Source organism: Topomyia yanbarensis, chromosome 3 (genome assembly GCF_030247195.1).
Source record: "Topomyia yanbarensis strain Yona2022 chromosome 3, ASM3024719v1, whole genome shotgun sequence".
In the NCBI taxonomy this organism is placed as follows: Eukaryota; Metazoa; Arthropoda; class Insecta; order Diptera; family Culicidae; genus Topomyia; species Topomyia yanbarensis.
The window spans coordinates 215,964,702-215,986,220 of NC_080672.1; positions in this window are offsets into that span (position 1 = coordinate 215,964,702).

Genomic DNA, 21,519 nt, shown 5'->3' on the forward strand with positions numbered 1-21,519 from the left:
CCCTAAGATCGAAAAAGAACCCAAGCCTGAAAAAAGATCCCAAGCTCAAAAAAGGACCACAAAACTGCAAGCTGAAAAGAGTACCCCATGCCCGAAAAAGGATCCCAAGCCCGAAAAAGAACTGCAAGCCCGAAAAAGGACATCAAGTTCGAAAAAGGGCCCCAAGCCCGAAAAAGGACCCCAAGCTTTGAAAATGACATCAAGATCGAAAAAGTACCCCAAATCCGAAAAAGGTCCCCAAGCACAACAAAGGCCCCGAAGCCCGAAAAGGCCCTCAAGCCCGAAAAAGGACGACAAGCCCAAAAAAGAATCCCAAGCCCGAAAAAGACACCAAGCCCAAAAAAGCACCCCAAACTCGAAAAAGGACCCCAAGCCCGAAAAGGACTTCAAGCCCGAAAGAGGATCCCAAGACCCCAAGCCTGAAATAGGACCTCAAGTTCGAAAAAGGACCCCAAACCCGAAAATGGCTGACAATCCCAAAAAAGGAACCTAATCCCAAAAAAGGACCCCAACCACGAAAACGACCCCAAGTTCGAAAAAGTACCTTCAGCTTAAAAATGGACTTCAAGCCCGACAAAGACCCCAAGCTCTACAAGCACCCCAAGATCGAAAAAGACCCCAAGCCCAAGAAAGGACCCCAAGTTCGAAAAAGGACCCCAAGCCCGAAAAAGGTCACCAAGCCCGAAAGAGACCCCAAGCCCAAAAATGGACCCCAAGCCCGAAAAAGCACCACAAGCCCGAAAAAGGACTCCAAGCCCGAAAATGGACTACAAGCCGGAAAAAGTACCACAAGACTACAAGATTTAAAGATTACCCCAGGCCCGAAAAAGGACCACAAGCCCGAAAAATGAACCCAAGCCCGAAAAAGAACTACAAGCCCGAAAAAGGTCTACAAACCCGAAAAAGAACTAACCCCCGTAGAAGACCCCAAACCCGTAAAAGGACCCCAAGCACGAAAAAGTTTCCCAAGCCTGAAAAAGAACCCCAAGCCTGAAAAAGTACCCCAAGCCCAAAAAGGAACACAAGCCCGCAAAAGGACACCAAGCCCGAAAAAGTACCCCAAGCACGAAAAAGGACCCACGGAAAAGGAACCCAAGCCAGAAAAAAACCCCAAGCCCGAAAAAGGACCCCTAGCCCGAAAAAGGACCCCTAGCCCGAAAAAGGACCCCTAGCCCGAAAAACGACACCAAGCCCGACAAAGAACCCCAATCCCGAAAAAGGCCCCAAGCCTGAAAAAGATCCCATGTTTCAAAAAGGACCCCAAGCCCGAAAAAGGACCCCAAGCCCAGGAAAAGGAACTCAAGCCTGAAAAGTGACCCCAAGCCCGAAAAAGGACCCCAAGCCCGAAAAGAACCATAAGCCCGAAAAAGGACCACAAGTTCGAAAAAGAACCCAAGCCTGAAAAAAGATCCCAAGCCCGAAAAAGGACAACAAATCTACAAGCTTAAAAGATGACCCCAAGTCCGAAAAGGACCCCAAACCCGAAAAAAGACCCCAAGCCCCGAAAAAGGAACACAAGCGAGAAAAGGGACCCCAAGCACAAAAAAAGATCCGAAGCCCGAAAAAAGATCACGAGCCCGTAAAAGTGCACCAAGCCTGAAAAAGCACACCAACCCGAAAAAGGACACGAAGCCCGAAAAAGCACGACAAGCCCAAAAAAGGACCCAAAGATCCCAAATCCAAAAAGGACTACAAGCCCGGAAAATGATCCCAAGCCCGAAAAAGGACCGCAAGCCCGAAAAAGACCCCAAGCCCGAAAAAGTACCCCAAACCCGAAAAAGTACCTTCAGACCGAAAAAGGACTTCCAGCCTGAAAAAGACCCCAAGCTCGAAAACCACCCCAAGCCCTAAAAAAACCCCAAGACCAAAAAAGGACCCTAAGTTCGAAAAAGGACCCCAAGCCCGAAAAACGACACCAAGCCAGAAAAAGACCCAAAGCCCAAAAAAGTACCTCAAGCCCGAATAGGACCTTAAGCCCGAAAAAGGACCCCAAGCCCGAAAAAGACCCCAAGCCCGAAAAAGGTGCCCCAAGCCCGAAAAAGGAGCCCAAGCCCGAAAAAGGGGACGAAAAAGGCCCCAAGCCCGAAAAAGGATCCCAAGCCGAAAAAGGAATCCAAGCCTGAAAAAGCACCCCAAGCCTGAAAAAGCACCCCATGCCCGAAAAAGGATAACAAGCCCTAAAAAGGACACCAAGCCCGAAAAAGGACCCAAAGTTCGAAAAAGGACCCCAAGCCCGAAAAAGCACCACAAGCCAGAAAAAGGACAACAAGACTAAAAGCTTGAAAGAGTACCCCAAGCCCGAAAAGGACTACAATCCCGACAAAGGACTACAAGCCCGAAAAAGGACCCAAGCGTGAAAAAGACCCCAAGTCCGAAAAAGGACCCCAAGCCCGAAAAACGATCCCAAGCCTGAAAAAGAACCCCAAGCCCGAAAAAGACCACAAGCCCGAAAAAGGACCCCAAGCCTACAAAAGTACCTGAAGCCTGAAAAAGGACGACAAGCCCAAAAAGGACCCAAGCCCGAAAAAGGATACCAAGCCCGAAAGAGGAGCCCAAGCCCGATAAAGGGGCCGAAGCCCGTAAAAAATCACGAGCCCGCAAAAATGCACCTAGCCTGAACAAGCACACCAACCCTAAAACGGACACCAAGCCCGAAAAAAGACGACAAGCCCAAAAAAGGACTCCTAGCCCGAAAAAGGATCCATAACCCAAAAAGGACCCCAAGCCCGAAAAATGACCCCAAGCCCGAAAAGACCCCAAGCCCTAAAAAATGTCACGAGCCCGCAAAAGTGCACCAAGCCTGAAAAAGCACACTAAGCCAGAAAAAGGACCCCAAGCCCGAAAAACACACCAAGCATGAAAAGGACCCTAAGCCCGAAAAAGGACCCCAAGCCCAACAAAGAACTTCAAGCCCGAAAAAGGATCCTAAGCCCAAATAAGGATTCCAAGCCCGATAAAGGACCACAAGCCCGAAAGAGGACCCCAAGCCCAAAAGAGGACCCTAAGATCGAAAAAGAACCCAAGCCTGAAAAAAGATCCCAAGCTCAAAAAAGGACCACAAAACTGCAAGCTGAAAAGAGTACCCCATGCCCGAAAAAGGATCCCAAGCCCGAAAAAGGACCCCAAGCTTTGAAAATGACATCAAGATCGAAAAAGTACCCCAAATCCGAAAAAGGTCCCCAAGCACAACAAAGGCCCCGAAGCCCGAAAAGGCCCTCAAGCCCGAAAAAGGACGACAAGCCCAAAAAAGAATCCCAAGCCCGAAAAAGACACCAAGCCCAAAAAAGCACCCCAAACTCGAAAAAGGACCCCAAGCCCGAAAAGGACTTCAAGCCCAAAAGAGGATCCCAAGCCTGAAAAAGGACCCCAATCCCAACAAAGAAACCCAAGCCCGAAAAAGGACCCCAAGCACAAAAACGATCCCAAACCCAAAATGGACCCCAAATCCGAAAATGGGACCCTAGCCCTAAAAAGGACCCCAAGCCCGTAAAAGGACCATATGTCCGAAAAGGGACCACAAGACTACAAGCCTGAAAGTGGACCTCAAGCTCGAAAAGGTCCCTAAGCCCGAAAGAGGACCTCACGCCCGAAAGAGGATCCCAAGCTTAGAAAATGACCCCAAGCCTGACAAAGAACACCAAGTCCGAAAAAGGACCCCAAGCACGAAAAAGGATCTTAAACCCAATAAGGGCCCCAAGCCCGAAAAAGGGGCCCAAGCCAGAAAAAGGACCCCAAGCCCGAAAATGAACCCCAAGCCCGAAAAAGACAAGCCTGCAAAAGGACCCCAAGCCTGAATAAGTTTCCCAAGCCCGAAAATGGATCCCAAGCCCAAAAAAGGACCCCACGCCCGAAAAAGACCCCAAGCCTGAATAAGCTTCCAAGCCCGAAAAAGGACGACAAGCCCAAAAAAGGACCCTAATCCCGAAAATGTCAACAAGCCCGAAAGAGGACCCCAAGCCTTATAAAGCACCCCGAGCCCAAAGAACAACTACAAGCCCGAAAAAGACCCCAAGCCCGAAAAAGACCACAAGCCAGAGAAAAGACCCCAAGCCAAAAAAAAAAAACGCCTCAAGCCCGAAAAATGACGACAAGCATGACAAAGGACCCAAAGCCCGAAAAAGGAGCCCAAGTTCGAAAAACGACTCCAAGTCCGAAAAAAACACAAGCCCGAAAAATCCCCAAGCCCGAAAAACACCACAAGCCCGAAAAAGGACCCAAGAACGAAAAAGGACCCCAAGCCAGAAAAAAGACTATAAGTTCGAAAAAGGACCCCAAGCTCGAAAAAGGGCCCAGAGCCTGAAAAAGACCACAAGCCCGAAAAAGGAAACCAAGCCCGAAAAAGGACGACAATCCCAAAAAAGGACCTCAAGCCAAAAAAAGACCCCAAGCCTGAAAAAGGACCCCAAGACCGAAAAGGACCCCAAGACCGAAATAGGACACCAAGCCCGAAAAAGCACCACAAGCCCGAAAAAGGACCTTAAGCTCGAAAATGGACTACAAGCCCGACAAAGTACCACAAGACTACAAGATTGAAAAATTACCCCAAGCCCGAAAAGGACTCCAAGCCCGAAGAAGGACCACAAGCCCGAAAAATGAACCCAAGCCCGAAAAACAACTACAAGCCCGAAAAAGGATCCTAAGCCCAAATAAGGATTCCAAGCCCGATAAAGGACCACAAGCCCGAAAGAGGACCCCAAGCCCAAAAGAGGACCCTAAGATCGAAAAAGAACCCAAGCCTGAAAAAAGATCCCAAGCTCAAAAAAGAACCACAAAACTGCAAGCTGAAAAGAGTACCCCATGCCCGAAAAAGGATCCCAAGCCCGAAAAAGAACTGCAAGCCCGAAAAAGGACATCAAGTTCGAAAAAGGGCCCCAAGCCCGAAAAAGGACCCCAAGCTTGAAAAGGACCCCAAGTTTGAAAATGACATCAAGATCGAAAAAGTACCCCAAATCCGAAGAAGGTCCCCAAGCACGACAAAGGCCCCCAAGCCAGAAAAGGCCCTCAAGCCCGAAAAAGGACGACAAGCCCAAAAAAGAATCCCAAGCCCGAAAAAGACACCAAGCCCAAAAAAGCACCCCAAACTCGAAAAAGGACCCCAAGCCCGAAAAGGACTTCAAGCCCGAAAGAGGATCCCAAGCCTGAAAAAGGACCCCAATCCCAACAAAGAAACCCAAGCCCGAAAAAGGACCCCAAGCACAAAAACGATCCCAAACCCAAAATGGACCCCAAGTCCGAAAATGGGACCCTAGCCCTAAAAAGTACCCCAAGCCCGTAAAAGGACCATATGTCCGAAAAGGGACCACAAGACTACAAGCCTGAAAGTGGACCCCAAGCTCGAAAAGGTCCCTAAGCCCGAAAAAGGACCTCAAGCCCGAAAGAGGATCCCAAGCTTAAAAAATGACCCCAAGCCTGACAAAGAACACCAAGTCCGAAAAAGGACCCCAAGCACGAAAAAGGATCTTAAACCCAATAAGGACCCCAAGCCCGAAAAAGGGGCCCAAGCCAGAAAAAGGACCCCAAGCCCGAAAATGAACCCCAAGCCCGAAAGAGACAAGCCTGCAAAAGGACCCCAAGCCTGAATAAGTTTCCCAAGCCCGAAAATGGACCCCAAGCCCAAAAAAAGAACCCCAAGCCCGAAAAAGACCCCAAGCCTGAATAAGCTTCCAAGCCCGAAAAAGGACGACAAGCCCAAAAAAGGACCCTAATCCCGAAAATGTCAACAAGACCGAAAGAGGACCCCAAGCCTGATAAAGCAGGGTCCGCCCAAAGAACAACTACAAGCCCGAAAAAGACCCCAAGCCCGAAAAAGACCACAAGCCAGAGAAAAGACCCCAAGCCAAAAAAAACGCCTCAAGCCCGAAAAATGACGACAAGCATGATAAAGGACCCCAAGCCCGAAAAAGGAGCCCAAGTTCGAAAAACGACCCCAAGTCCGAAAAAAAACACAAGCCCGAAAAATCCCCAAGCCCGAAAACACCACAAGCCCGAAAAAGGACCCAAGAACGAAAAAGGACCCCAAGCTCGAAAAAGTTCCCAGAGCCTGAAAAAGACCACAAGCCCGAAAAAGCAAACCAAGCCCGAAAAAGGACGACAATCCCAAAAAAGGACCTCAAGCCAAAAAAAGACCCCAAGCCTGAAAAAGGACCCCAAGACCGAAAAGGACCCCAAGACCGAAAAGGACCCCAAGACCGAAATAGGACACCAAGCCCGAAAAAGCACCACAAGCCCGAAAAAGGACCTTAAGCTCGAAAATGGACTACAAGCCCGACAAAGTACCACAAGACTACAAGATTGAAAAATTACCCCAAGCCCGAAAAGGACTCCAAGCCCGAAGAAGGACCACAAGCCCGAAAAATGAACCCAAGCCCGAAAAACAACTACAAGCCCGAAAAAGGACTACAAGTGCGAAAAGGACTACAAGCCCAGAAAAGGACCCATGCCCGGAGAAGACCCCAAGTCCGAAAAAGGATCCCAAACCTGAAAAAGAACCCCAAGCCCGAAAAAGATCCCAAGCCCGAAAAAGACCACAAGCCCGAAAAAGTACCCAAGCCAGAAAAAGTACCCCAAGCCCAAAAAGGACTCCAAGCCCAAAATAAGACACCAAGCCCGAAAAGGACCCCAAGCACGAAAAAGAACCCCAAGCCTGAAAAAGTACCCCAAGCCTGAAAAAGGACTCGAAGCCTGAAAAAGCACCCAAAGCACAAAAAACGACCCCAAGCCCGCAAAAGACCACAAGATTGAAGAAAGACCCCAAGCCCGAAAAAGGACCACAAGCCCGAAAAAGCAGCCCAAGCCCGAAAAAGGACCCAAACTCGAAAAATACCACAAGCCCGCAGAAGGGCCCCAGCCTGAAAAATCACTCCAAGCCCGAAAAAGGAAGCCAAACCCGAAAAAGACCCCAAGCCCGAAAAAGGACTCCAAGCTGGAAAAAGCACCCAAAGCCCGAAAAAGGACGACAAGCCTGACAAAGACCACAAGCGCGAAAAAGGACCCTAAGCCTTCAAAAGCAGCTCAAGCCCGAAAAACAACGACAAGCCTGAAAAAGGACCCCAAGCATGAAAAAGACCACATGCACGAAAAAGAACCCCAAGCACGAAAAAGGACCCTTAGTTCGAAAAAGGACACCAAGCCCGATAAAAACCCCAAGCCCGAAAAACACAACAAGTTCGAAAAGCACAAAAAGCTCGAAAAAGGACCCCAAGCCCGAAAAAGGACCCCAAGCACGAAAAGGACTCTAAGCACGAAAAAGAACCCCAAGAACGAAAAAGGAACCCAATCCTGAAAAAGGACCCCAAATCCGAAAAAGGACACCAAGCCTGAAGAAGGACCCCAAGCCTGAAAAAGGATCCGAAGCCTGAAAAAGCACCCAAAGCCCAAAAAACGACCCCAAGCCCGAAAAAACCACAAGATTGAAGAAGGACCCCAAATCCGGAAAAGGACCACAAGCCCGAAAAAGGACCCCAAGCCCGAAAAAGAGGCCCAAGCCCTAAAAAGTACCCTAAGCCCGAAAAAGGACCCCAAACTCAAAAAAGACCACAAGCCCGCAAAAGGGCCCCAAGCCTGAAAAATCACTTCAAGCTGGAAAAAGAATAACAAGCCCAAAAACGGAAGCCAAACCCGAAAAAGACCCTAACCCCGAAAAAGGACCCCAAGTTCGAAAAAGGACCCCAAGTCCGAAAAAGGACCCCAAGCCCGGAAAAGAACCCCAAGCCCGGAAAAGGACCACAAGTCCGAAAAAGGACCCCAAGCTTGAAAAAGCACCCAAAGCCCGAAAAGGGACGACAAGCCTGACAAAGACCACAAGCGCGAAAAAGGACCCTAAGCCTCCAAAAGCTTCTCAAGCCCGAAAAACTAAGACAAGCCTGAAAAAGGACCACAAGCCTGAAAAATGACCACAAGCCCGAAAATGACCACAAGTTCCAAAATGGACCCCAAGCCCGAAAAACACAAGCCCGAGAAGCACAAAAAGCCCGAAAAAGGACCCCAAGCCCGAAAAAGGACCCCAAGCTCGAAAAGGGCTCTAAGCCCGAAAAAGACCCCAAGCACAAAAAAGGACCCCAAGCCCGAAAAAGGACCCCAAACCCGAAAAAGGACCCCCAGCCCGAAAAAAACCCAAGTCCAAAAAATGGACTCCTAGCTCGAAAAGTGATCCCAAGCCCTAAAAAGGACACAAAGCCCGAAAAAATCCCAAGCCTGAAAAGGACCACGAACCCGGAAGAGAAACTTAAGCCTGAAAAAGCATCTTAAGCCCAAAAAAGGACGACATGCCCAACAAAGAACCACTAGCCCAAAAAGGACCCCAAGCCCGAAAATGGTCCCCAACTTCGAAAAAGGACCCAAGCCCGAAGAAGGACCATAAGCCCGAAAAGGGACCACAAGACTACAGCCTGAAAGTAGACCACATGCCGAAACCACTTGCCACCACCGAAAAGGATCCCAAGCCCCAAAAAGGACCCCAAGCCCGAAAAACGACCCCAAGCCCGAAGAAGGACCCCAGGCCCGAAAAAGGACCCCAAGCCCGAAAAGGGACCCCAAGCCCGAAAAAGGACCACAAGCCCGAAAGAAGATCCCAAGCCCGAAAAAGGCCCCAAACCCAACAAAGAATCCCAAGCCCGAAAAAGGACCCCAAGCCCGAAAATTTCCACAAGCCCGACAGAGGACCCAAGCCTGACAGAGCACCCCGAGCCCGAAAAAGGACTACAAGCCCGAAAAAGCGCCCAGCCCGAAAAAGACCACAAGCCCGTAAATGGACCCCAAGCCTAAAAAAGCACTTCAAGCTCGAAAAATTACGACAAGCTTGAAAAAGGACCCCAAGCCCGAAAGAGGACCACAAGCCCGAAAAAGAACCCCAAGTTCGAAAAACGACCCCTGTCCCGAAAAAGGAACCCAAGCCAGAAAAACACCACAGGCCCGAAAAAGGACCCCAAGCACGAAAAAGGACCACAAACCCGAAAAAGGACCACAAGCACGAAAAAGACCACAAGCCCCCAAAAGGGCCTCAAGCCTTAAAAACCACCCCAAGCACGAAAAGGGACGACAATCTCGAAAAAGGAACCCAAGCCTGAAAATGGACCACAATCCCGAAAAAGGACGACAATCCCAAATAAGGACTCCAAACCCGAAAAAGGGCTCCAAGACCGAAAAAGATTCCAAGATCGAAAAAGACCCAAAGCACGAAAAAGACCCTAAGCCCGATAAAGGACCTAGAGTTCGAAAATGGACCCCAAGCCCAGAAAATGGAATGGAAAAAATGGAAACAGGATCCCAAGCCTGCAAAAGGTCCGCAAGCCCAACAAAGAACCCCAAGCACAAAGAATGTTCCCAAACCCAAAATGGACCCCAAGTCCGAAAAAGGGGTCAAAGCACAAAAAAGGACCCCAAACCCGAAAAAGACCACAAGCCCGAAAAAGACTCCAAGCCCGAAAAAGGAGCATATGTCCGAAAAGGGACCACAAGACTACAAGCCTTAAAGTGGATCCCAAGCCCGAAAAGGACCCCAAGCCCGAAAAAGGACCTCAAACCCAAAAGAGGATCCCAAGCTTAAAAAATGACCCCAAGCCCAACAAAGAACCCCAAGTCCGAAAAAGACCCCAAGCACGGAAAAGGATCTTAAACCCAAAAAGGACCACAAGCCCCAAAAAGGGGCCCAAGCCCGAAACAGGACCCCAAGCCCGAAAATGACCCCAAGCCCGAAAACGACCACAAGCCAGAGAAAGGACCCAAAACCAAAAAAAGCGCCTCACGCCCGAAAATGACGACAAACATGAAAAACGACCCCAAGCCCGAAAAAGGAGCACAAGCCCGAAAAACGACCCCAAGTTCGAAAAACGACCCCAAGGCCGAAAAAAACCCCAAGCCCGAAAAACACCACAAGCACGATAAAAGACCCAAGAACGAAAAAGGACCCCAAGCCAGAAAAAGGACCCCAAGTTCGAAAAAGGACCCAGAGTTCGAAAAAGACCACAAGCCCCAAAAAAGGCCCCAAGCCCGAAAAAGGACCCCAAGCCCGAAAAAGGACGACAATCCCAAAAAAGAACCCCACGCCCGAAAAAGACCCCAAGCCTGAAAAAGGACCCCAAGTTCGAAAGAGACTCCAAGATCGAAAAAGACCCCAAGGCCGAAAAAGACCTCAAGCCCAAAAAAGGACCCCAAGTTCGAAAAAGGACCCCAAGCCCGAAAAAGCACACCAAGCCCGAAGAAGACCCCAAGCCCAAAAAAGGACCTCAAGCCTGAAAAAGGACCACAAGCCCGAAAGAGGACCACAAGCCCCCAAAAGGGCCCCAAGCCTGAAAATGCACTCCAAGCCCGAAAAGGGACGACAATCCCGAAAAAGAACCCCAAGCTCGAAAAAGGACCCCAAGCCTGAAAAAGGACCCCAAGCCCGAAAAAGAACGACAATCCCAAATAAGGACCCCAAACCCAAAAAAGGGCCCCAAGACCAAAAAAGGGCCCCAAGTCCCAAAAAGACCCCAAGTTCGAAAAAGACTCCAAGATCGAAATAGACCCAAAGCACGAAAAAGACCCTAAGCCCGATAAAGGACCTAGAGTTCGAAAAAGGACCCCAAGCCCCGAAAAGGTACCCCAAACCCGAAAAAGTACCTCAAGCCCGAAAAAGAACCCCAAGCCCGAAAGAGACCCCAAGCTCGAAAAACACATCAAGACCGAAAAAGACCCCAAACCCAAAAAAGGACCCCAAGTTCTAAAAAGGACCGCAAGCCCGAAAGAGGACCCCAATCCCGAAAAAGATCCCAAGTCCGAAAAAGAGCCACAAGCCCGAAAAAGGACCCAAGGCACGAAAAAGGACCCCAAGTCCGAAAAAGGACCCCAAACCCGAAAAAGTACCTCAAGCCCGAAAAAGTACCTCAAGCCCGGAAAAGACCTCAAGCTCGAAAAACTCCTCAAGACCGATGAAGACCCCAAACCCAAAAAATTACCCCAAGTTCGAAAAAGGACCCCAAGCCCGAAAAGTTCGAAAAAACCCCAGCCTAAAAAAGATCCCAAGCCCGAAAAAGGACCGCAAAACTACACGCCTGAAAGAGGACCCCAAGTCCGAAAAAGGAACCCAAGCCCGAAAAAAAAATCTCAAGCCCGCAAAAGACCACGAGCCCGAAAAAGAAACCCACGCCTGAAAAAGTACCCCAAGCCCGAAAAAGAACGACAAGCCCAAAAAAGGACCCCAAGCCCGAAAAAGACCACAAGCCCGAAAAAGGACCCCAACTTCGAAAAAGAACCCAGAGAACTTCGAAGCCAGAAAACGGACCCCAAGTCCAACAAAGAACCCCAAGCCCGAAAAAGGACCCCAAGCACGAAAAAGGACCCCAAGCACGAAAAAGGATCCAAAACCCAAAAAGTACTCCAAGCCCGAAAAGGGGGCCCAAGCCAGAAAAAGGACCCCGAGCACGAAAAAGCAGCCAATGCCCGAAAAAGGAATCCAAGCGTGAAAAAGGACCCCAAGCTCGAAAAAGGACTCCAAGCCCGAAAAAGGACTTTAAGCCCGAAAGAAGATCCCAAGCCTGAAAAAAAAACCCTAAGTCCAACAAAAAACCCGAAGCCCAAAAAAGGACTCCAAGCCCGAAAAAGGACCATATGTCCGAAAAGGGAACACAAGACTACAAGCCTGAAAGAGGACCACAAGCCCGAAAAGAACCCCAAAAAATGACCCCAAGCCCAACAAAGAACCCCAAGTCCGAAACAGGACCCCAAGCACGAAAAGGGATCTTAAACCCAAAAGGGATCCCAAGCCCGAAAATGGACCCCAAGACCGAAAAAGACCATAAGCCCGCAAAAGGGCCCCAAGCCTGAATAAACTTCCCAAGCCCGAAAAAGGACGACAAGCCCAAAAAAGGACCCCAAGCCCGAAAAAGTCCACAAGCCCGGAAGAGGACCTCAAGCCTGAAAAAGCACCCCGAGCCCGAAAAAGAACTACAAGCCCAAAACCAAGCCAAAAAAACGGACCCCAAGCCAAAAAGCGCCTCAAGCATGAAAAATGACGACAAGCATGAAAAAGGACCCCAAGCCCGAAAAAGGAGCACAAGCCCGAAAAACGACTCCAAGTTCCAAAAACAACCCCAAGCTGGAACTAAAGGACCCCAAGTTCGCAGAAAAAGAACCACAAGTTCGAAAAAGGACCCCCTGCTCGAAAAAGGACCGAGAGCTCGAAAAAGACAACAGCCCCAAAAAGGGCCCCAAGCCCGAAAAAGGACCCCAAGCCCGAAAAAGAACGACAATCCCAAAAAAGAACCCCATGCCCGAAAAAGACCCCAAGCCTGAAAAAGGACTCCAAGTTCGAAAAAGGACCCCAAGCCCGATAAAGGACGGTAATCCCAAAAAAGGACACCAAACCCGAAAAAGGACGCCAAGTTCGAAAAAGACTAAGATCGAAAAAGACCCCAAGCCCGCAAAAGGATCCCAAACCCGAAAAAGTACCTTCAGCCCGAAAAAGGACTTCAAGCCCGAAAAAAGCCCCCAAGCCCGAAAAGGACCCCAAGCCCGAAAAAGGACGACGAACCCAAAAAAGGATCCCAAGCTCGAAAAAGGACCCCAAGCCCGAAAAGGGACCCCAAGCCCGAAAAGGGACCCCAAGCCCGAAAAGGGACCCCAAGCCCGAAAAAGGACTTCAAGCCCGAAAGAGGATCCCAAGCCTGAAAAAGGACCCCAAGCCCAACAAAGAACCCCAAGCCCGAAAAAGGACCCCAAGCACAAAAAAGGATCTCAAAACCAAAATGGACCCCAAGTCCGAAACAGGGGCCCTACCTCAAAAAAGGACACCAAGTCCGAAAACAGACCCCAAGCCCGAAAAAGGACCATATGTTCGAAAAGGGACCACAAGACTACAAGCCTGAAAGTGGACTTCAAGCCTGAAAAGAACCCCAAGCCCGAAAAACGACCACAAGCCCGAAAGAGGATCTTAAGCTTAAAAAATGACCCCAAACCCAACAAAGAACCCCAAGCCCGAAAAAGGATCCCAAGCACGAAAAAGGATCTTAAACCCAAAAAGGACCCCAAGCCCGAAAAAAAGACCCAAGCCCGAAAAAAGACACCCAGCCCGAAAATGGACCCCAAACCCGAAAAGACCACAAGCCCGCAAAAGGGCACCAAGCCTGAATAAGCTTCCCAAGCCCGAAAAAGGCGACAAGCCCAAAAAAGGACACCAAACCCGAAAAAGACCCCAAGCCTGAATAAGCTTCTAAGCCAGAAAAAGGGCGACAAGCCCAAAAACGGACCCCAAGCCCGAAAGAGGACCCCAAGACTGAAAATGCACCCCGAGCCCGAAAAACGACTACAAGCCAGAAAAAGACTCCGAGCCCGAAAAAGACCACAAGCCAGAGAAAGGACTCCAAGCCAAAAAAGCGCCTCAAGCCCGAAAAATGACGACAGGCATGAAAAACGACCCCAAGCCCAAAAAAGGAGCAAAAGCCCGAAAAACGACTCCAAGTTCGAAAAACGACCCCAAGGCCGAAAAAAAACCCCAAGCCCGAAAAACACAAGCATGATAAAGGACCCAAGAACGAAAAAGGACCCCAAGCCAGAAAAAGGACCCCAAGCCCGAAAAAGGATGACAATTCCAAAAAAGAACCCCACGCCCGAAAAAGACCCCAAGCCTGAAAAAGGACCCCAAGTTCGAAAGAGACTCCAAGATCGAAAAAGACCCCAAGGCCGAAAAAGACCTCAAGCCCAAAAAAGGACCCCAAGTTCGAAAAATAACCCCAAGCCCGAAAAAGCACACCAAGCCCGAAGAAGACCCCAAGCCCAAAAAAGTACCTCAAGCCCGAAAAAGGACCACAAGCCCGAAAGAGGACCACAAGCCCCCAAAAGGGCCCCAAGCCCGAAAATGCACCCCAAGCCCGAAAAGGGACGACAATCCCGACAAAGAACCCCAAGCTCGAAAAAGGACCGCAAGCCTGAAAAAGGACCCCAAGCCCGAAAAAGAACGACAATCCCAAATAAGGACCCCAAACCCAAAAAAGGGCCCCAAGACCAAAAAAGGGCCCCAAGCCCCAAAAAGACCCCAAGTTCGAAAAAGACTCCAAGATCGAAATAGACCCAAAGCACGAAAAAGACCCTAAGCCCGATAAAGGACCTAGAGTTCGAAAAAGGACCCCAAGCCCAGAAAAGGTACCCCAAACCCGAAAAAGTACCTCAAGCCCGAAAAAGAACCCCAAGCCCGAAAGAGACCCCAAGCTCGAAAAACACATCAAGACCGAAAAAGACCCCAAACCCAAAAAAGGACCCCAAGTTCTAAAAAGGATCGCAAGCCCGAAAGAGGACCCCAATCCCGAAAAAGACCCCAAGTCCGAAAAAGAGCCACAAGCCCGAAAAAGGACCCAAGGCACGAAAAAGGACCCCAAGTCCGAAAAAGGACCCCAAGCCCGAAAAAGACCCTAAGCCCGATAAAGGACCCCAAGTTCGAAAAAGGACCCCAAGCCCGAAAAAGGGCCCTAAACCCGAAAAAGTACCTCAAGCCCGAAAAAGTACTTCAAGCCCGGAAAAGACCTCAAGCTCGAAAAACTCCTCAAGACCGATGAAGACCCCAAACCCAAAAAATGACCCCAAGTTCGAAAAAGGACCCCAAGCCCGAAAAGTTCGAAAAAACCCCAGCCTGAAAAAAGATCCCAAACCCGAAAAAGGACCGCAAAACTACACGCCTGAAAGAGGACCCCAAGTCCGAAAAAGGAACCCAAGCCCGAAAAAAAAATCTCAAGCCCGAAAAAGACCACGAGCCCGGAAAAGAAACCCACGCCTGAAAAAGTACCCCAAGCCCGAAAAAGAACGACAAGCCCAAAAAGGACCCCAAGCCCGAAAAAGACCACAAGCCCGAAAAAGGACCCCAACTTCGAAAAAGAACCCAAGCCCGAAAAACGACCATAAGTCCGAAAAGGGACCACAAGACTACAAGCTTGAAAGTGTACCCTAATCCAGAAAACGGACCCCAAGTCCAACAAAGAACCCCAAGCCCGAAAAAGGACCCCAAGACCGAAAAAGACCATAAGCCCGCAAAAAAGCCCCAAGCCTGAATAAGCTTCCCAAGCCCGAAAAAGGACGACAAGCCCAAAAAAGGACCCCAAGCCCGAAAAAGACCCCAAGCCCGAAAAAGTCCACAAGCCCTAAAGAAGACCTCAAGCCTGAAAAAGCACCCCGAGCCCGAAAAAGAACTGCAAACCCGAAACCAAGCTAAAAAAACGGACCCCAAGCCAAAAAGCGCCTCAAGCCCGAAAAATGACGACAAGCATGAAAAAGGACCCCAAGCCCGAAAAAGGAGCACAAGCCCGAAAAACGACTCCAAGTTCCAAAAACAACCCCAAGCTGGAAGAAAAGAACCCCAAGCCTGAAAAACACGACAAGCCCGAAAAAGGACCCAATAACGAAAAAGGACCCCATGCAAGAAAAAGGACCACAAGTTCGAAAAAGGACCCCCTGCTCGAAAAAGGACCGAGAGCTCGAAAAAGACAACAGCCCAAAAAGGGCCCCAAGCCCGAAAAAGGACCCCAAGCCCGAAAAAGAACGACAATCCCAAAAAAGAACCCCATGCCCGAAAAAGACCCCAAGCCTGAAAAAGGACCCCAAGTTCGAAAAAGGACCCCAAGCCCGATAAAGGACGGTAATCCCAAAAAAGGACACCAAACCCGAAAAAGGACCCCAAGCCCGAAAAGGACCCCAAGTTCGAAAAAGACTAAAATCGAAAAAGACCCCAAGCCCGCAAAAGGATCCCAAACCCGAAAAAGTACCTTCAGCCCGAAAAAGGACTTCAAGCCCGAAAAAGGCCCCCAAGCCCGAAAAGGTCCCCAAGCCCGAAAAGGGACCCCATGCCCGAAAAGGGACGCCAAGCCCGAAAAAGGACTTCAAGCCCGAAAGAGGATCCCAAGCCTGAAAAAGGACCCCAAGCCCAACAAAAACCCCAAGCCCGAAAAAGGACCCCAAGCACAAAAAAGGATCCCAAAACCAAAATGGACCCCAAGTCCGAAACAGGGGCCCTAGCTCAAAAAAGACACCAAGCCCGAAAAAGACCCCAAGCCCGAAAAAGGAACATATGTTCGAAAAGGGACCACAAGACTACAAGCCTGAAAGTGGACCCCAAACCTGAAAAGAACCCCAAGCCCGAAAAACGACCACAAGCCCGAAAGAGGATCTTAAGCTTAAAAAATGACCCCAAACCCAACAAAGAACCCCAAGTCCGAAAAAGGACCCCAAGCACGAAAAAGGATCTTAAACCCAAAAAGGACCCCAAGCCCGAAAAAGGGGCCCAAGCCCGAAAAAAGACACCAAGCCCGAAAATGGACCCCAAACCCGAAAAAGACCACAAGCCCGCAAAAGGGCACCAAGCCTGAATAAGCTTCCCAAGCCCGAAAAAAGGCGACAAGCCCAAAAAAGGACACCAAACCACAAAAAAGGACCCCAAGCCCGAAAAAGACCCCAAGCCTGAAAAAGGACCCCAAGCCCGATAAAGGACGGTAATCCCAAAAAAGGACACCAAACCCGAAAAAGGACCCCAAGCCCGAAAAGGACCCCAAGTTCGAAAAAGACTAAGATCGAGAAAGACCCCAAGCCCGCAAAAGGATCCCAAACCCGAAAAAGTACTTTCAGCCCGAAAAAGGACTTCAAGCCCGAAAAAGGCCCCCAATCCCGAAAAGGTCCCCAAGCCCGAAAAAGGACGACGAACACAAAAAAGGATCCCAAGCTCGAAAAAGGACCCCAAGCCCGAAAAGGGACCCCAAGCCCGAAAAGGGACCCCAAGCCCGAAAAAGGACTTCAAGCCCGAAAGAGGATCCCAAGCCTGAAAAAGGACCCCAAGCCCAACAAAGAACCCCAAGCCCGAAAAAGGACCCCAAGCACAAAAAAGGATCCCAAAACCAAAATGGACCCCAAGTCCGAAACAGGGGCCCTAGCTCAAAAAAGGACACCAAGTCCGAAAAAGACCCCAAGCCCGAAAAAGGACCATATGTTCGAAAAGGGACCACAAGACTACAAGCCTGAAAGTGGACCCCAAGCCTGAAAAGAACCCCAAGCCCGAAAAACGACCACAAGCCCGAAAGAGGATCTTAAGCTTAAAAAATGACCCCAAACCCAACAAAGAACCTCAAGCCCGAAAAAGGACCCCAAGCACGAAAAAGGATCTTAAACCCAAAAAGGACCCCAAGCCCGAAAAAGGGGCCCAAGCCCGAAAAAAGACACCAAGTCCGAAAATGGACCCCAAACCCGAAAAAGACCACAAGCCCGCAAAAGGGCACTAAGCCTGAATAAGCTTCCCAAGCCCGAAAAAAGGCGACAAGCCCAAAAAAGGACACCAAACCCGCAAAGACCCCAAGCCTGAATAAGCTTCTAAGCCAGAAAAAGGACGACAAGCCCAAAAAAGGACCCCAAGCCCGAAAGAGGACCCCAAGACTGAAAATGCACCCCGAGCCCGAAAAACGACTACAAGCCAGAAAAAGCCTCCGAGCCCGAAAAAGACCACAAGCCAGAGAAAGGATTCCAAGCCAAAAAAGCGCTTCAAGCCCGAAAAATGACGACAGGCATGAAAAAGGACCCCAAGCCCAAAAAAGGAGCAAAAGCCCGAAAAACGACTCCAAGTTCGAAAAACAACCCCAAGCCCGAAAAAAACCCCAAGCCCGAAAAACACCACAAGCCCGAAAAAGTACCAAGAACGAAAAAGGACCCCAAGCCAGAAAAAGGACCCCAAGCTCGAAAAAGTACCCAGAGCCCGAAAAAGACCACAACCCCCAAAAAGGGCCCAAGCCCGAAAAAGGACCCCAAGCCCGAAAAAGGACGACAATCCCAAAAAAAAAACCCCAAGCCCGAAAAAGACCCCAAGCCCGAAAAAGACCCCAAGCCCGAAAAAGACCCGAAACCTGAAAAAGGACCCCAAGTTCGAAAAAGGACCCCAAGCACGAAAATGGACGACAATCCCAAACAGGGACCCCAAACTTAAAAAAGGACCCCAAGCTCTAAAAGCACCCCAAGACCGAAAAAGACCACAAGCCCAAAAAAGGATCCCAAGTATAGAAAAGGACCACAAGCCCGATAAAGGTCACCAAGCCCGAAAAAGACCCCGAGCCCAAAAAAGTACCTCAAGCCCGAAAAAGGACCCCAATCCCGAAAAAGACCCCAAAACCGAAAATGGACCCCAATGCCGAAAAAGACCCCAAGCCCGAAAAAGTGGCCGAAGCGCGAAAATGGAACCCAAGCCTGAAAAAGCACCTCAAGCCTAAAAAAGGACCCCAAGCTCGAAAAAGGACCCAGAGCCCGAAAAAGACCACAAGCCCAAAAAACGGCCCCAAGCCCGAAAAAGGACCCCCAGCCCGAAAAAGGACGACAATGCCAAAAAAGGACCCCAAGCCCGCAAAAGACCCCAAGCCTGAAATAGGACCTCAAGTTCGAAAAAGGACCCCAATCCCGAAAAAGGCTGACAATCCCAAAAAAGGAACCTAATCCCAAAAAAGGACCCCAACCACGAAAAAGACCCCAAGTTCGAAAAAGTACCTTCAGCTTAAAAATGGAAGTCAAGCCCGACAAAGACCCCAAGCTCTAAAAGCACCCCAAGATCGAAAAAGACCCCAAGCACAAAAAAGGACCCCAAGTTCGAAAAAGGACCGCAAGCCCGAAAAAGGTCACCAAGCCCGAAAAAGGTCACCAAGCCCGAAAGAGACCCCAAGCCCAAAAATGGACCCCAAGCCCGAAAAAGCACCACAAGCCCGAAAAAGGACCCCAAGCCCGAAAATGGACTACAAGCCGGAAAAAGTACCACAAGACTACAAGATTTAAAGATTACCCCAAGCCCGAAAAAGGACCACAAGCCCGAAAAATGAACCCAAGCCCGAAAAAGAACTACAAGCCCGAAAACGGACTACAAACCCGAAAAAGAACTAACCCCCGTAGAAGACCCCAAACCCGTAAAAGGACCCCAAGCACGAAAAAGTTTCCCAAGTCTGAAAAAGAACCCCAAGCCCGAAAAAGATCCCAAGCCCGAAAAAGACCACAACCCCGAAAAAGGACCCTAAGCCTTAAAAAGTACCCCAAGCCCAAAAAGGACCACAAACCCGCAAAAGGACACCAAGCCCGAAAAAGTACCCCAAGCACGATAAAGGACCCACGGAAAAGGAACCCAAGCCAGAAAAAGACCCCAAGCCCGAAAAAGGACCCCTAGCCCGAAAAACGACACCAAGCCCGACAAAGAACCTCAATCCCGAAAAAGGCCCCAAGCCTGAAAAAGGATCCCATGTTTCAAAAAGGACCCCAAGCCCGAAAAAGGACCCCAAGCCACGGAAAAGGAACTCAAGCCTGAAAAGTGACCCCAAGCCCGAAAAAGGACCCCAAGCCCGAAAAGAACCATAAGCCCGAAAAAGGACCCCAAGTTCGAAAAAGAACCCAAGCCTGAAAAAAGATCCCAAGCCCGAAAAAGGACAACAAATCTACAAGCTTAAAAGATGACCCCAAGCCCGAAAAGGACCCCAAACCCGAAAAAGACCCCAAGCCCCGGAAAAGGAACACAAGTGAGAAAAGGGACCCAAGCACAAAAAAAGATCCGAAGCCCGAAAAAAGATCACGAGCCCGCAAAAATGCACCAAGCCTGAAAAAGCACACCAACCCGAAAAAGGACACGAAGCCCGAAAAAGCACGACATGCCCAAAAAAGGACCCAAAGATCCCAAACCCAAAAAGGACTACAAGCCCGGAAAATGATCCCAAGCCCGAAAAAGGACCCCAAGCCCGAAAAAGACCCCAAGCCCGAAAAAGTACCCCAAACCCGAAAAAGTACCTTCAGACCGAAAAAGGACTTCCAGCCTGAAAAAGACCCCAAGCTCGAAAACCACCCCAAGCCCGAAAAAGACCCCAAGACCAAAAAAGGACCCCAAGTTCGAAAAAGGACCCCAAGCCCGAAAAACGACACCAAGCCAGAAAAAGACCCAAAGCCCAAAAAAGTACCTCAAGCCCGAGTAGGACCTTAAGCCCGAAAAAGGACCCCAAGCCCGAAAAAGGACCCCAAGCCCGAAAAAGACCCCAAGCCCGAAAAAGGAGCCCCAAGCCCGAAAAAGGAGCCCAAGCCCGAAAAAGGGGACGAAAAAGGCCCCAAGCCCGAAAAAGGATCCCAAGCCGAAAAAGGAATCCGAGCCTGAAAAAGCACCCCAAGCATGAAAAAGCACCCCATGCCCGAAAAAGGATAACAAGCCCTAAAAAGGACACCAAGCCCGAAAAAGGACCCAAAGTTCGAAAAAGGACCCCAAGCCCGAAAAAGCACCACAAGCCAGAAAAAGGACAACAAGACTAAAAGCTTGAAAGAGTACCCCAAGCCCGAAAAGGACTACAATCCCGAAAAAGGACTACAAGCCCGAAAAAGGACTGAAGCGTGAAAAAGACCCCAAGTCCGAAAAAGGACCCCAAGCCCGAAAAACGATCCCAAGCCTACAAAAGTACCTGAAGCCTGAAAAAGGACGACAAGCCCAAAAAGGACCCAAGCCCGAAAAAGGACACCAAGCCCTAAAGAGGAGCCCAAGCCCGATAAAGGGGCCGAAGCCCGTAAAAAATCACGAGCCCGCAAAAATGCACCTAGCCTGAACAAGCACACCAACCCTAAAACGGACACCAAGCCCGAAAAAAGACGACAAGCCCAAAAAAGGACTCCTAGCCCGAAAAAGGATCCATAACCCAAAAAGGATCCCAATCCAAAAAAATGACCCCAAACTCGAAAAAGGAACCCAAGCCCGAAAAGACCCCAAGGCCTAAAAAATATCACGAGCCCGCAAAAGTGCACCAAGCCTGAAAAAGCACACTAAGCCAGAAAAAGGACCCCAAGCCCGAAAAACACACCAAGCATGAAAAGGACCCTAAGCCCGAAAAAGGACCCCAAGCCCAACAAAGAACTTCAAGCCCGAAAAAGGATCCTAAGCCCAAATAAGGATCCCAAGCCCGATAAAGGACCACAAGCCCGAAAGAGGACCCCAAGCCCAAAAGAGGACCCTAAGATCGAAAAAGAACCCAAGCCTGAAAAAAGATCCCAATCTCAAAAAAGGACCACAAAACTGCAAGCTGAAAAGAGTACCCCATGCCCGAAAAAGGATCCCAAGCCCGAAAAAGAACTCCAAGCCCGAAAAAGGACATCAAGTTCGAAAAAGGGCCCCAAGTCCGAAAAAGGACCCCAAGCTTGAAAAGGACCCCAAGTTTGAAAATGACATCAAGATCGAAAAAGTACCCCATATCCGAAAAAGGCCCCCAAGCCCGAAAAGGCCCTCAAGCCCGAAAAAGGACGACAAGCCCAAAAAAGAATCCCAAGCCCGAAAAAGACACCAAGCCCAAAAAAGCACCCCAAGCTCGAAAAAGGACCCCAAGCCCGAAAAGGACTTCAAGCCCGAAAGAGGGTCCCAAGCCTGAAAAAGGACCCCAATCCCAACAAAGAAACCCAAGCCCGAAAAAGGACCCCAAGCACAGAAACGATCCCAAACCCAAAATGGACCCCAAATCCGAAAATGGGACCCTAGCCCTAAAAAGTACCCCAAGCCCGTAAAAGGACCATATGTCCGAAAAGGGACCA